This window comes from Adiantum capillus-veneris, chromosome 10 (assembly GCF_014529385.1).
Source record: "Adiantum capillus-veneris isolate H3 chromosome 10, ASM1452938v2, whole genome shotgun sequence".
NCBI classification, from domain to species: domain Eukaryota; kingdom Viridiplantae; phylum Streptophyta; class Polypodiopsida; order Polypodiales; family Pteridaceae; genus Adiantum; species Adiantum capillus-veneris.
Window position 1 is genome coordinate 76,843,761 of NC_140940.1, and position 15,947 is coordinate 76,859,707.

General features: G+C 40.2%; 1 pseudogene; it reads left to right on the top strand.

Moving 5' to 3' along the window:
• The first annotated feature begins 13,567 nt into the window (after positions 1–13,567).
• Positions 13,568–15,078, top strand: LOC147449096 (uncharacterized; annotated as a pseudogene).
• The last annotated feature ends 869 nt before the right edge of the window (positions 15,079–15,947 follow it).

Below are 15,947 nucleotides of genomic sequence, written 5' to 3' on the forward strand. Positions count from 1 at the left end.
ATCATGCAAAATAATACCAAAGAGGTGTGTTAGATGTGTGGAAACCATGAAAAATACTTTTAAAAATATTCAATTCAACAACTCAAGGAGGGAAGCTCCAACTTTTTTCCTTTTTAGTCTTTATTCATTCCTATAAGAGTAGCTATACATGATTTTTGAAGGGCTTTTTGCCATTATGCTCTTTGGCCGAGGATTGTGCCGGTTGTACACAATTGTGTCGGTGATAAATGGATCCATCATTGCTGTCTCTTAGAGTCGATTCACACTTCCCCCTTCTCTTCTCTTTGTGCAGGCGGTGATTTTCTTGCAGATAGTGTGTCGAGTTTTGAAGGTGAACTCTAGTGGATTGGGGCGTTGTGTAAACCTTGGCCTATAGTGAGGCATTGTGTAGTGTTCTGGGTGTGTTCCCCTTTCCCCCTCATTATCTTATGGTGCCCCCATTGAGGATCTGTCTCATGCTCCGATTGGAAGTCTGAAGTGGTGTTTGGTAGCCAAGGCTAATGGTCGAAGTGTTCGATGATCAAATTTGAAGCTGGTAAAAATCGTGGAGCCAAGTTTTGGCCGCATATTTATGGGTGTTGAAGATCCTGAGGATTGTTTAGCAAATTTTGAGTTATGGTTGTTGTCGATGCATATGGTGATGGATATGAAAAAGCTACAAACGGTGGTGACTGTTGATGCGCAGACGGGCCAAAATGTGGTTCGATGATTTAAAGAGCAATGATCAAGGATCATGGTAGGAGCTACAAAATCAGTTTCTGGAGCAATTTCGAGAAGTGATTACTTCGGAGGAAGGTGGTGCAAAGCTGAAGGAGGTATGTCAGAATGTGAGTAAGGATTTTTCCATTTTTCTTGAGCAGTTTGAACCTTGTTGGAATCAATTAGAGGTTATTATTGGGGTAAAAGGAAATCAGTATTTGAAGCTGTCGAAGTTGTTAGAGTGCTTGCATCCAAGGATTAGAGAAAAGGTGGAAGACGGTGCGGATACATATGAGGACATGGTCTATCTGGCCAAGATGAAGAGTCGAAAGGTAAAGAGGAAGCTAGAGTTGGGCGTGTTGAGTCCTGCAGATTATGTGCCTGTTGCGGCAATAGCAAATTGTTCTTTGGTCCGACCAAAGTAGTCCCAATTGTTCGAAGTGCAGAGCCTACGGAGGTAAGGCCTATGGTTGGTTATGTTCCTTGGAGTTTTCCGGTTTGTGGTGTGCATGTGTCGAGGGTGGACGAGCTTGTCAATGAGGAGAAGCCCCATGTCGAGGTGATCCAAGGTACAAAAGTGGTAGCAGATGTTGAGGTTCGAGTGCGGGTTAAGGAGGTAAAGCCTGTTCTTGTGGAAAGTTTCCATGAAAAGGTCGCAAAATGAAATCAGTTTGCAGATATCAAGGGTTCAAAATCAGATGAAGAAAGTGTGCAAATTCATGAAGATGGTCAAGGATTTGTGGAGAAGCAAGAGGATGAAGATGAAAATGCAGAGTTGGTATATGATGCCGGTGATGAGATGAAGATACAAGCTTGAGTTGCTAGGAGACAAGTGAGGAGGATAGAGTGGATGAGTCCACATCCTATGGCGAAGAAATGGAGTTTGATGAACCTGAGCCTGTAAAGGTAAAGTTGCCTTATTTTGTGTTTAATGATATGGTGATAGCCCATGTTCAAGAAGAGCACAGAACCGAGCAAGCCATTGTGCTTAATGAAGACCAAGTGGAGGAGTCTATGCCCACAAATGGAGCTATGCAGATGGAGATGGTGCAGATTCTTACCGCAAGGGATGAAGTGGCCCTACTCAAGGATGATGACCAAGAGGATGCAGTGTGGGGAGAATTTCTCTCTACCTTGGCACAGCATGATGTAGCAATAGAAGAGGTGACTAAAGCACAAGCAGCTGAAGCTGACAAGAAAGTGGAGCCAATTGACCTTGAAGAGCAGGTGATTTTGTAGCACGAGGGCTCGATGATGCTGGAATCGAGTGTATGGCCAAAGAGGAGTTTGTGTTGCCAAAGATGGTGGAGATTCTGATGTAGTAGATATGTCCAGTGATGGATAAACGAGAATCCCAACCGGTGGCTTTGCTTCCATTGATGATATGTGAGCTATGATTCATGAATATGATGGTAGATACAACTATGTGGTGGATGGGTCAATAGGTGCAGGGGTCTATGGTTGAGGCCTCCACATTACTTGGTTGAGAGGGAGGGTCAGAAATGTGTTCGAGCTTGTTGTCAGATACATGTTTTTTGGATGGTGCTATGCTTGGTGCTGCTCGATATATAGTGGGCAGTTTGCAGAGGGATGCATGGAGTGTTGAAGGCAGGAGGCTATGGGCAGCCTACACACATGATGGTCTATGTGCTAGGGGGCATCACTATGGGGTGGTGTTACAAATGGGTGGACAACACCAGTGGCAAGTTTTTGATCCAGGCGGAAACTACGTGATGCAGGGGGTGGGAAAACCCACTTGAAGGTTTGGCAGCAGGCTGCAATAAAACTATGCAAATATGGTTTGGTTTTCTGATAGTGTGTGTCAAGTTTTGCAGTTAGAAGTGGAATAAAAGAAATAAAATTGGTTGAGCATGAATGCTCAACTAGGGGGTGGGCAATGATGGCGCTCTTAAAGTTGGTTGACCATAGAAGATGGCATGTGCAGGTGTGTGCAAGATAACATAAGCATGGCAAAGGACTAGAGCAGTCTACAAAGATCTTGGGCCGACAAGTAGCAGTGGATGTATATGGCTGATGTGTATTACAGGCCAAGAAGGGCTCCAAAAGGGGCTAATTTGGGTAGCAAATGAAAGAGGTTCAAGGTGCAATCTCTTTGCCTAGAAATGTAGAGCTTGTGTTGCTGAAGAAGCATTTCCAGACGGCTCGTCAAACATAGCTACGGAGCCTAAGATATTTGAGTTTGAAGTTGCAATGCATTGCAGATCCTTGATGGACAAGGCAGCTGGGGACAGGTGGGCTAAGTGCATGTCAGTGTATAGACGTGTAGTGCTCGAGTTATGGAGCATGCTTGCAAGCTATGGCCATTTGAAGTTTTGTTGCGGGCCAGGTTGGTGTCCACTTGACCACATGGGGAGTCGTGCCAGCTGGAATCTTCTGGACTACAAGAGGGTTCCAGAGGGTAGTATGGACCCTCAGCTTATCTACGCCATCGCGTGACAGTCTCAGCACACTTGCCTTCCAAGTCTCATAAATATATAATGATGAGAAATCTTATAGTTTGGGCCTTGTTCTTAGACATGAAATCACACTAAAGTCTTGAGCAATGCTACCGTTAAGTCTTCCAAGATGCAAGAGGAAAATCAACTTTATGCTACTCAAAAGATGTCTTGAGCAATGCTACCGTTAAGTCTTCCAAGATGCAAGAGGAAAATCAACTTTATACTACTCAAAAGATGACTTGCTTTGTGGCTTTCCAAACACCCAAAAAAAAAAAAGGAGATCTTCCTAGGTGAAGGGAGAATTCTGATTAAACCCTTCCAAAGACAAAATTACCCATCCATTCATGTTTCGTATGAAGGGTTGATTGCCCACCGTCAAACCCGATCGCTACTCCTTCGAAAGACCTTCATTTATATTTAGCACTGAAGGGCGTTGATGTAGTTGTTTGTAGGGCCTATATATGTGGTTTTTGGCCCTTGGATGAGGTGATCATGCCATCCAATGGGGCCATGCTTGTAGATGTTTATAGGTGCATGACTTCCCATTAGAGAATGTGTAGAGATTGGGGTGGAAGAGTGAATGTAGCATTCATGGTGTGTGTGTGTGTGTGTGTGTGTGTGTGTGTGTGTGTGTGTGTGTGTGCACGCGGACGCACACGTGTAATCAAAGGGAGTAGAGAAACACAATGTAGACTCTAAAATATCTCTTGATTATGCATTTAAAAAGAGAGATAGCAAGCTTCTTGTACATCATGAAGGCTGACATCATGGCTACATCATGAAGTGAAACCTCACCATATGCATCATCATCTTAGGTGGAAAGTTACACATGCTACAACATGGAAAATCACATGGTTTATGCCACACAGGGTATGATTGGCAAGGGATGGTATACACCATAAGAGTTGGTGCATAGGACAAAGACCACATGCCCAACAACCCATTTTGTCTCAGAATGCATTTAATGGTATGACAAAATGCTAGAATAATCGCCTCTAAACATTGAGGTCAAATGTGTGTGCTCCATGTATGAATGTCCTATTGGTAGATTTGAGACCTTTAAACTTAGAAGCTCAATTTGAAACAAAAGTCCAAATTTGCAAGAATATTACGTTATTGATCTATGAGAAAGATTCCACGAGCAAGATTCGGATCTGTAAACTACCTCCATCCAAATACGTTTAAATGGGATGGAAAAAAATAATATATTGTGAATGTAAGAGCTAGGACCTAAAGCATGCACATGCCAAGAAGGGTAGCTTTTAGCCTACTTGAGCTGAGGTGTCACTCAAAGTGATGGTCAAATGTGGAGGTTGTAGATCGGTTCGTGAAATAGCTCAAGTGCAGTAGCCATGGATATAGACGAGAGATGCTACAAATAAATTCCATTTATGGTGCAAAAAAATTTGTTAAGCCTAAATATTTGCACGATGATTGCACCAGGTGATGCTACCCATGCATCCAATGACCAAATTGCTATTGAGGTAGTGCTGCACCGAATATGCGATGCACCACTTAATCGGGGTACGCTGAAAAAAATTGTAGATTGAAAATTTCTCCCTTAAGTGCCATTGTCTACTGATGAAATAATCTCCGATTGTAATCAAGCTATGGATGCACCAAAGCTACCAAGCATAGTTGCTGCCAAGATTCTTTTGCACTATCTAATAAGTTGCAGATTACAAACAATTTAGACTTGCATAGTAGATGCACTAAATCTATAGCAAGTGAAGGTGCTGAGGATGTCATTGCAAGAAGCAAAAATCAAAACCAATGAAGGTGCCAATGCTTTATCCACTCACAATTTTGAATCCAACGAGGATATTTGTGTTGACTCCTCAAAACCAAATTCCTTCACATCTTGAACACATAGTCCTTGAGCTTTGAATTAATGAAAACGACACCTTTTCATTAGAGAGTGGGAGCAAACATGTAGAATAGATGCAATTGAGAGTTAAGGTAAATTCAACAACTTAATTAAAAGAAACTAGGAAAGTAGACGCTAATGAGAGTAGAGATACACAATGTAGACTCTAAAAATAACTCTTGATTATGCATTAGAAAAGAGAAATCACAAGCCTCTTGCATAGACATCATACATGCTAACATCATGGCTACATCGTGGGGTGGTGAAACCTCACCATATACATCATCATCCTAGGTGGAAAGCTACACATGCTATCACATGGACCATCACATGGTTTATGCCACATAGGTGTGATTGAACAAAGGATGGTTCACACCATAAGAGTTGGTGCATAGGACAAAGACCACATGGCCCTTAAGAAGCATGTGGTGCTATTAATTAGATGAGCTATGTTGGAAGTCAAGCCAGACGGGCGCTCCTCGAGTCAACCCCTTCTTCCATGAGCCCAAGATTTTGATGTATCTTCATTATTTTTCAAAAAGCCTTGTAATTATTTGATGCTCTCTGATTATAGATGGCAATCTCTGAGAAGTTAAGTCATAAGTCTATAATAGAGTTTGAGTTTTGTAAAGCTGGCCAATGGACAAGAGAGCGCTATGTATAAAGTCTATTTTGTAAACTTGTGAAAAAAAGGACACATTATCATGATCAAGTTTTGAGTTTCAAGTGACTAAGAGCGGCTACTCTCTTGCAACTTGTAATCATCATAACTTGAGCTCTAGTAATCATATTTCGATTCCGAAACTTGCAATGTGTTTCTTGTCCTTTGCTCTTTCATTTATCGTTGATTCTGCGGTGATTTGTGACTATGTGCTAGTAGGATAAATCTATTGTTTTGAGTGCGTTAATGACTATTTTTTGACATTCCGACCATAGGAGAGTGTTCCTAGACCCTAGGGCAACCTCTCTGGTACGTTCTGTTGTAGTTTCCATTATCTTATTCATGATGGATCGTGATTTTGGTACCTCCTAGGATTGCGATGTAACTTGGTAGGTTAGTGTCCCTAATTGTCTTAGACCTTCTCCTGAAGTTTTGTAGCATTTGGACTTCGTTCAAGTGCTGAAATAGGTCCATAATTGAGTGCGGTGACATAGGAGATAGGCAGGTTACCAGATCCTAGAGTGATAGATTTGTATGTGCTAGAGATATTGTTATTCTGTAGGTTCACTTCTTGAGGTTGACGCCCTCAAAGAGTCTCCGTGCCCTATCCAAGTCCATTCCCTGAGTATTGACATTATGTTAGTGCTAGAAAACTATGCTATAGATGTTCGTCAGAGTGACCCGCTAACATAAGCTTCGTTGCCGGGGATAGCGATCCTTAGGTGATGAGTGACCGAGTTATAGCTTTTTACTCAGAGACTTTGATCTTGATTTTTACTTCATTTACACTTTAGCAATTAGGTAGCTAGACACAGGGTTTAGTGATTGATAGAGTCTAGAAGTCAAAAACTTGCTAGATCTATTCTTGAGAAGTAAAGAGAGTTGTGAGTGAGATAGCCAAAAGCATTTCATTCTTCTATTTTCTCATTACTTTTAGAGTGTTGTACCGTTTTTCCTTTCAACTTTATTTTGTATTGTTTTTTTATTTTCATATGATGTTTCATTTTAGTACTTAGGAGTAGGGTAAGTAGAAAGTACCAACATCAAAGTTGGGCAAAAAGATCACAGAAAAAAAGGGTGAAAACCACATTTTGGACAAAACAACCGTAAACTTTGAAAATTTGTAAATTTGATGGTCAAAACTCCAAAGCTGATCTAAATTCAAAAATAAGTGCCAGAAGGGCATAACCAAACCACAGAGAGTGCATCTAGAAAGTTTCATGCAGTTTGGTGCAGGAACATGGATCACAATCCATGACCCCCTGAGATAAACTAGGCAGACACTGATACCAAAGAATTCTATTGGGTTCTAAATCTCCAATATACATTTTTGGTGGAAACATTGACACATAAACTCAACCAAATCAAGAAAACTGGGCAAAGACACCCAAAATCTTGGAAAAAGACAAAAATTGGGGCTTTTTGACTTTTTGGTGTCCAAATTCAAAAATAAGTGAATATTTGACCTCTACAGGGTCTAGACATACAACTGACCAAATTTTATGACCAAATGCAGTGGAACATGGATCGCGATCCATGACCCCTTGAAGCATCTGAGATTGAAAATTGTGCAGTAAGAAGCTAAGACCATTTGGAACAACTTTTGTGAAGGTCGTCATAGCCAAAAACAACAAAAAGTGGACCAACACCCCAAAATATAGGTTGTAAGTCAAAAATTTCAAGTAGCCACAAAATTTTGCTTTTGGCAAGGTGAAAGGGTTTCAAATTCAAAAATAAGTGGTTAGGTAGACCCCTAGACTTCAAGTAACAATCTGACCAAGTTTGGGGTCCAGACATGAAGGAAGATGGATCGTGATCCATGACCCCTTGCGAATTTTTGGGAGTGCAATCTTACAAACTTGTAGCAGAGACCAACACAAATACTCTGTCCAAATACAAGGGTAGCAAAAAACATTAACAAGAGGCTCAAACAAGACCAGAGGCAATCTATACCAAGAAACCACAAAACAAGCAGACAAAGTGACATCTGGGCAACATGAAGAGAACCAAACCATCTAAACATCACTTAACATCTATCAAGAGTCTGTGAGAGACCTGTGTGCCACGTTTCAAGTGAGTTTGACACTGGGATACATGGATCGTGGTCCATGACCGCCTGACATATAGATTGCTCAGATTGGTGCCTGTGGTAGCACTAGTAAGTGAGAGCATAGTGGTGTTTTCAAAATTCAATTTGGAGTTGGATTCTGCAAATTGTAAACAAAATAGGACATGTCAAAAGTTCGATAAAATTTTGATTCTGGTAGATTTTGACTAACCCAGCAGTTGTAAAGCTATAGCCACCAAGTGAATTTTGTACAGCTTTTGTGGATCATAATTGCAAGGAGTCGCCTTTGGTCGGAGTAGTGAATTCACCTTAAAAGTAACATGTCAGGGTTTTGCAAGCTTCATTTTCTTGATGTATTTGCAATCAAGAAAATTTTATCAAAGTAGAAACCCTAGTAATGAGACCAATCAAGCCATATTTCGACCGAGGGTAGTGTCAATCAAGGGACTATAACCACCTTAGAACCAATCTTGGAAGAGAGTCTTTCTGATACCTCTTCGGAGAAATCATACACCTATATGATTGAGGGATCCAAAAGTGTGAGTTTCAAAGAAGAAACCAAACTGGGAGCAGGACCATCGCAGCCTGCACCAAACCACAAACTTTTGCACTTGCGATATCAGTTTGAGAATGAGCAAGGCGCTCAAATTTATAAGGCCAGTATAGATTGTTATTGCGTAAAAACTGAAGAGAGGCCTAGTGAGCTTAAGCTCATAGTGCCCGTAGATTATAGTGGCAATCATTATTTCGATGACGAGGAAAATATGTATATAGTTGTGCTTAATCCTTTCAATGTGGACAAGTGAGGATTAACATACACCAAAGAAAAAGTTGGCGTAGAGCCTGAAGAGAAACCGCCTAAGTTGGATATTCCAAATGTCAAGCTTAGATGAGTAAATGTGGCTACACACATCAACACCGACAACACACATGTTGTGGATTTATATAAATACGATAACGAAGAGAAAATGTTCTACTATAGGTGTGAGGATCCCAATGCGAGGGAGTTAACTAAGCAAAAACACTTGTACATATTTACATTTGAGGTTGAGAGAGATACGCAAATAATCATGTTAGACAAGTATGGTTGAAAATATTCGATAGTGAGTTGTAATGAGCCAGAGGGATATACTCACTTTGGGGCCCTACTCCATCAGTACTATGTCACCCCTAGCATACACATACCTACATTTCAGAAACCATGAAACTGGAAACTACAAGAGCAAGTCCTCTCAAAACTTATGTGGAAGAATCATTTAGCGGATCACCTCTTTCTATACCGAGATCGATGGGATCCTCGGATTCTCGGGTTCATATGACTACACATTGAGGAAGTAATATTTTAGACACTATTTTTAGCACGAGGGTGCCAAATATCAGAGCTAGAAGCCAAGATGTAAGACCCGAAGGAAGAGTGACTAATCGGACCCCTTCTAGAGAACCTGTTAGCGGATACAAGAGGAGAGATATAACGATGGAAGAACCTAGAATGATGAGGATGGTAGAAGAAACTTAAAGAATGGGACCTTCTCAAGTGGCTAAGTGCGTTCCAAAGAAGTACAAGGGATCATATCGAGGGGGGGAATATGTGTCTCATGAATTTAATGCATTTTTGGCTAGTCTTGGATAAAACACCAATGTACAGTGCCGTATACACCTTAGCAAGATGGTGTTACTGAGAGTAAAAATAGGTCTCTTATGGAAATGGCATGATGTATGGTCAAAAGTCAAGCTTTACCACATTCGTTTTGGCTTGAGGCTATTATGTGTGCTACTAATGTACTAAAAGGTGTCCTACAAAAGCTTTTGTCTATGACTCCATATGAAGCAAGGCATGACAGAAAGCCTTCTATTCAGCACGTGCGTGTTTTTGGTTGTTTGGCATATGCTTTGGTGCCACAAACACAGCACACAAAATTGGATGATAAGGCTGTCAAATGTATTTTTGTTGGTTATAGTGTTGAAAGAAAAGGTTACAGGTTGTATCATCTGCAAACAAAGCATATCTTGGTTTCACAAGATGTGTTTGTGAAAAATTTTGTTTAGTCCTTGGTGTCATGTACTAGAGACAAGAATGTAAGCTCACAGGACATTTATGACACTTTGCTGCCACTTTTCAATGGTGGAAGTTAGAATGTAAATTTGAATGAGGCAAACGTACAGTCTATGGGGGTTTGTGAAAATGTTATAGGAGCAGCCTATTACTAATGCACATGTACATGATGTACTTGATGAGGGAAGGGCTGAGAATGAGTAGGCTAGAGGTATGCCAAAATGACTGGTGCATACTTTGCGTGACAGTAAATTGGATGCACCTTTGTCTAAGCGTCCTCTCTCAGGTTCTCACCATGCATCTTATGCATCAGATTGTTATGCTTTGGCTGTGTCTAGCTTATGTGATTTTGAGGAACCTCTATCTTTTGATGAAGCACAAAATTCAAAAAATTGGATGGTTTCCATGCAATTAGAGTATAATTCCCTTTTAGAAAATGACACATGGACTTTATGCGATTTGTCTCCTGGCAAAAAGGCCATTGGTACGAAGTGGGTTTACAAGTTGAAACGCAAGACGGATGGTGAGATTGATTATTATAAGGCTCAACTTGTTGCAAAGGGTTATGAACAACAAAAAGGCATATATTATGAAGAGATTTTTGCTCCCACTTGTCATATGACTACTGTGCGCTTTCTATGTGCATTGGCAACTCATTTTGGTTAGGATGTACATCAGTCAAACATTGTTACTACTTTCTTGAATGGTGACATATTTTAGGAAGTTTATGTAACACAGCCTCACGGTTTTGTCATTAAAGAGCAGGAAAATAAAGTGTGCAAATGTAAGAAAGCTTTGTATGGGCTGAAGCAATCTCCTCGTGCTTGGTATGAGAAGGCTGACACTCATTTGGTCAAACAAGGATTTTGTAATAGTCCAACAAAAATCACATTGTATGTAAAGCATGAGGGTGATGTACTTCTCATTGTGGTTCTCTATGTGGATGATTTTCTGATCACTGGACCAAATGAGAGACATATTTCTCAATTTAAGATTAATTTGAATGCTACTTTCAAGATGAAAGATTTGGGGTTGTTGCATCATTACTTGGGTATACAGTTTAAGTAGTGTGATGGTGGTATTGCCCTGTGTCAGACAAGTTACATAGAGTATTTGCTATGTAAGTTTGGACTTGAGACCTATTGTCATTCCCATGGAAATAGGTTCGAAATTGAGTCTTCATGATGCTAAAGATCATGTCAAAGTCATTATTTACCAAACTGCTACTAACTGCCTTACTTATGTATGTAGTTTGCAGTCTCACAGGTCAGCAGATTCATGCATAGCCCAGGGTCTAAGCATTGGTAGCTCTCACAGGTTAGTAGATTCATGCATAGCCCATGGTCTAAGCATTGGCAACTCATTTTGGTTGGGATGTACATCAGTCTCAGAAATTCTTATTGCTTTCTTGAATCAAAGCACTTGGACGACCGTCTATGTATGTGCTCTAATTTTTCATACAGGCGACATAACCATAAAGAAATCATACTTCTTCCTTGTAACATTGTGTCGTCCCTATGCAACAATAGAGTACACATAAGGCTAATTGTGTGTTCTATTTTGGCATACGGACAACACCATACCATTATAAAAAAGAATTTCTTATTTATGACATTCTTGTGTTTTCTATGTAAAAATAGAGTACTCAAAAGCCCATCCGAATGCTCTATTATTGCATAATGACAACGATACATATCTTATAGAAATATAGGGCCTCAACTATAACATTGTGTCTTTGCTATGCAAAAATAGAGTACTCGGACGGCCGTCAAAGTGATCATCTTATATAGAAATATATTCTTTAACTATAACATTGTGTCTCTGCGATGCAAAAATAGAGCACTTGGACAACCGTCTCGATGCTCTATTATCACATACGGATGACAATACATCTTTTATAGATTTTGTCTTTGCTATGCAAAAATAGAGCACCTGGAGGGCAATCCAAGTACTCTATTCTCACATACAAATGACAGGAGCAGAAAAGAAAGGACATCACCAAAAAAAACCTGAATAAAATTGGTTACCTTTGTGTTTTCGTAGATACATTTTGAGCCCATTAGCTTTAAAATGTGTTCAAAACAAATTCACAAAATACACCGATTTGATGTTAAAATGCTATATATATCTCCTTTCACATCTATAAATAGAATATTAACGTGTCAATCATGCACCTTGGGACACGTGTCCAACATTCCATGCATAATGATCAAATCCATGCATCATAAATTGTGCAAATTCAAATTTTACCTAGGTAATTGTGCACTCTTATATATAGAAGCCCTTGCACTCGAACAAGCTTTTTGGAAATTTGTTTATGTTCGATTCAACCCGGAGCTTCACATTTCCTCTATATTTTTCCCATTCTTCGATTCAAACATTTGGATTCTCATCAAAAGGTAACACATTGTAAACCGTGTCGTCTCTATGCAAAATTAGTGTGATCAAACAAACGTCCGAATACATTGCTTTTGCATAGAGACGATATAATAGGTATCGCTATGTTTTTTAGATGTGTCATCCTTATGCTATTTTGAATCTTTTTTGATAGTGTCATCTCTGTGCGAAATTAGAGCAGCCGGACGCACATCCGAGTACATTGTTTTTGCACAGAGATGACAGAATTGGTATTTTTTTAATCTTTTTTACTAGTGTCATCGCTATGAAAATTTAGAGTAACCAGACACACGTCCAAGTACATTGTTTTTGCACAAATATTCCACAATTGGTATTTTTGTAAACATTTTCACTAGTGTCGTTGCTATGCGAAAATAGAGTACTTGGACATTGATCCGAGTACTCTATTTTTGCATAGCAATGACACAATGTATCCTTTTTGCAAGGAGACCTATTCTAGTGTCTCAATATAAGTTAATGTATCTTTATATCATTATTTATATAATATTTTGCCTTTACTTGAATGTGTCTTCTTCTCTATGCAAAAATAGTGTAGCTGAACGTATGTCCGGCTACACTATTTTCGCATAAAGAAGACACAACTCTCTTTTTTAGTGCAATATCAGTAGAAAGTTTCTTAATGAAGAGGTTTAAGATAGTTTTTGTTGGAAAACTATTGATGACTCTATGTTTATAATGTTTTCTCCTTATTGATGAAAACTATTAATGACTCTATGTTCATAATGTTTTCTGCTTTTGGGTCTAATCTAGAGATATGGCAAGGACCAAACAAACTGCAAGGAAAGTTCCTAAAGAGAATGTCAAACCAGGAGATGTCAAGGGAACAATAGCTGATTTCAAACTAACAGACAAAGATGAGAGCTCAAAGGGGGACAAAGGTGAGAGCAAAGGTGAGGACTCACAAGGTGATAAGGGAGCTGCATCCTCCAAACAACAGGCCAAAAAGGAATCTCGCCTATAAAGAAAAGCAGATTCTCTTAGAAGGTGAGATACTTGAGGGAGATAAGGAGATCACAAAAGGCTCTGACAATTGCAATTCCACTACTTCCTTTCCAGAGGTTTTGTAGGCAAATAGCAAAGCAGTTTAAGATTGATATGAAATGGACAAGAGGTGCCTTGGCATGTATGCAAGAGGTACTGAGACTTTTTAATTGAGCTCTTCAAGGATGCATACATATGTGCAACCCACTCTCATAGGGTCACACTGATGAACAAAGATATGATTATTTTGAGTAAATAAAGGTACAGATTCAGCAAGATTGTTGAACCAGTACCTCTACAAGATGAGAAAACCTTCAACATTCTCAACATACCTCCATCAAGAAATGCAAAAGAGCCTGAAATGTTGGTTGAGGAGATGACAGAGGATGATGTTTTGGAAGAGCCCAAAGTTGACAGGGAGGAGATCAAAACAAATGAACTCAGGGAAATTGAAGCTCAACTCCTTTCAATGATGAGAGGTGTCAATTCCACAAGCTTCTTGGTGGCTTCTTTCTTAAAGGATGGCCTTCTTAAAAGAGCAGGCTATATTACCCTGGATTTTGAGTGTGTTGAAATCCTCAAAGATTGGCAAAGAGAGATCAATGACTATATTGTTCTTGCATCCTTAAGGTTTGCCTAACCATCAACATTCTAAATGTGTCTTTGTAGATTATTCATAATTACGAAGTGTCCTTTTGAATTTCTTTATAGATTATTGATGCATGACTATAAGTCAGATATCCACAATAGAAAGTGGATGTGGTTGACCCAATTATCTCTCACTATTTGAGAACTGATAGTGACGTAAAGAACTGGCTATCAAATATAGATTTTGAAACTTGTGAACTCCTCCTCTACCCCTACCATGAGAGGTATGGTCTACTGCAAGCTAAGGTCATTTTCATTTTCAAGTTTTCATCCTGGAATCCTTTGACAGTGTTCAATGGTCTTGCCATTATTCTCACTGGAGTCTTATAGCAATTGATATCACTAATAAACCATGTTTCATATTGAACTCTCTTGAGAGACACCATGGAATGGCTAGACTGTTAGTGTAACCGTCCCATACTTTACATTTATTTGGTAACAATTATTTTGTAACAATGCTTTGATCTTTCTAAATAGGGCTGCCTCAAGGCTGATAGAGATAATTGATGAGTAATTTCCTCCTATCACAAGGCTCATGGATGACATGCAAATCTTAAATGTGAAGGTATGGTACTGCTAGGTTGTTAGTTTCAGATTAAAATTGTGTATTTATTTTTCCTCTTCTATTTGTGTAGCCACCATTGCAAAGTGAAGCTTTCTCATGTGGATGGAAAGTGATAACAAATGCAAAGTTTGTGGTTGACTACACCTACTGCAACCCAAAAAATACTATTAGGGTAATCATTTGACAATATAAATAAGGAAACATATTTCTATTTGGGTAAGCTAGCACCTTATTCTTTATTTCTAGATGAATAGAATTGCTACACCGACAACCATGTTTGGTGGGTAAGGGAAAATAGCACTACCCACAACACCCACCCAAATAGCACTACCCACAACGCCCAAGCCCCCAAAGGGCCAAAGAAGCCAGAGGAAGAGGCCAAGCACCATAGAGGACAAGGAGGATCCACTCAAAAGAGCAAATATAGAGAATCCAAAGAAGGAAGAGAAGCCAAAGAAGGAAGAGGAGCCAAAGAATCCCAAAGAGGTTCCAAAGAAGGCAAGAAGCCTGTTGCCCCCAGAAAGAGCCCCATAAAAGTACAAACACATGCCAAAGAGGAGCAGAAGAAGCCCAAGGAGGAGCAAAAGAAGCCCAAGGAGACAGATCCTAAGGAGGGCAATCAAACAGAAGGAGAGTCCAGAACACCATGGATGTGTTAGGAAATAAGACGTAGCTAAATAGATAATTGAGTAGATTACTTAATGGAGAGAGACAGATTTACATACACGAGATTATAGAGTAGAGAGAGAGAGAGAGTACACACGATATACGTTGTTCACCCAATGTGGGCTACGTCCACGGGAAAGCAGCCACTCAATGGCTTTAGTACTTGAAAATAAGAAGTAGTTTACAAAGGGATTATACCCTTAATGGAGCTCCTGCCTTGCTTCACTCTCACCACCTCACACTCACCTTGTTGCATCAACTTCACACTATGAAATGTGTGTAGAAATGGCCTCCTTTTATAGGCCAAAAGGGCTGCCCTCCCTTATGAGAGACAGCCATGTGTAGCCGCCCTTGTGCGAATAAGTCCAAATCGGACCCTCCAATCCGCCCATGTGTGGCCGCCCTTGAGAAGACAAGTCCGCTTTTGAATTCGGCCACCGGCAACCGGCCATTGACTTCCGACCACCGGCCATCGGCCATTGACTACCGGCCACCGGCCAACCGAACGGCTGTTTTTTGACCACTTTTCGGCCGCCGTCCGGCCATAATATTCCGGCGAAAAAGAATATTCCTGCGAAAAAAAGTATCGGGGGCCTCCGCCCCCAAGGCCTTTAAAGTTGCCCCTGATTCTTGTCCGTGAAAATTTTGGTTTCCAGTGAGTGATTTTCCTTCACGCACGATGGCTTCTCCTCATAATGGGGGCCTTACAAATGTGCGCTTTTACCACAGAAAATTACAAGGGTAAATCAGGCTCCATACTTAACAATCTCCCACTTGGAGACTGATCTCCAAACCAAACCTGTGACTGCTTTCCATTCTGGCTTCTTATCCTTGAATGCCGATTGAAGATGAGCAAAAGCTC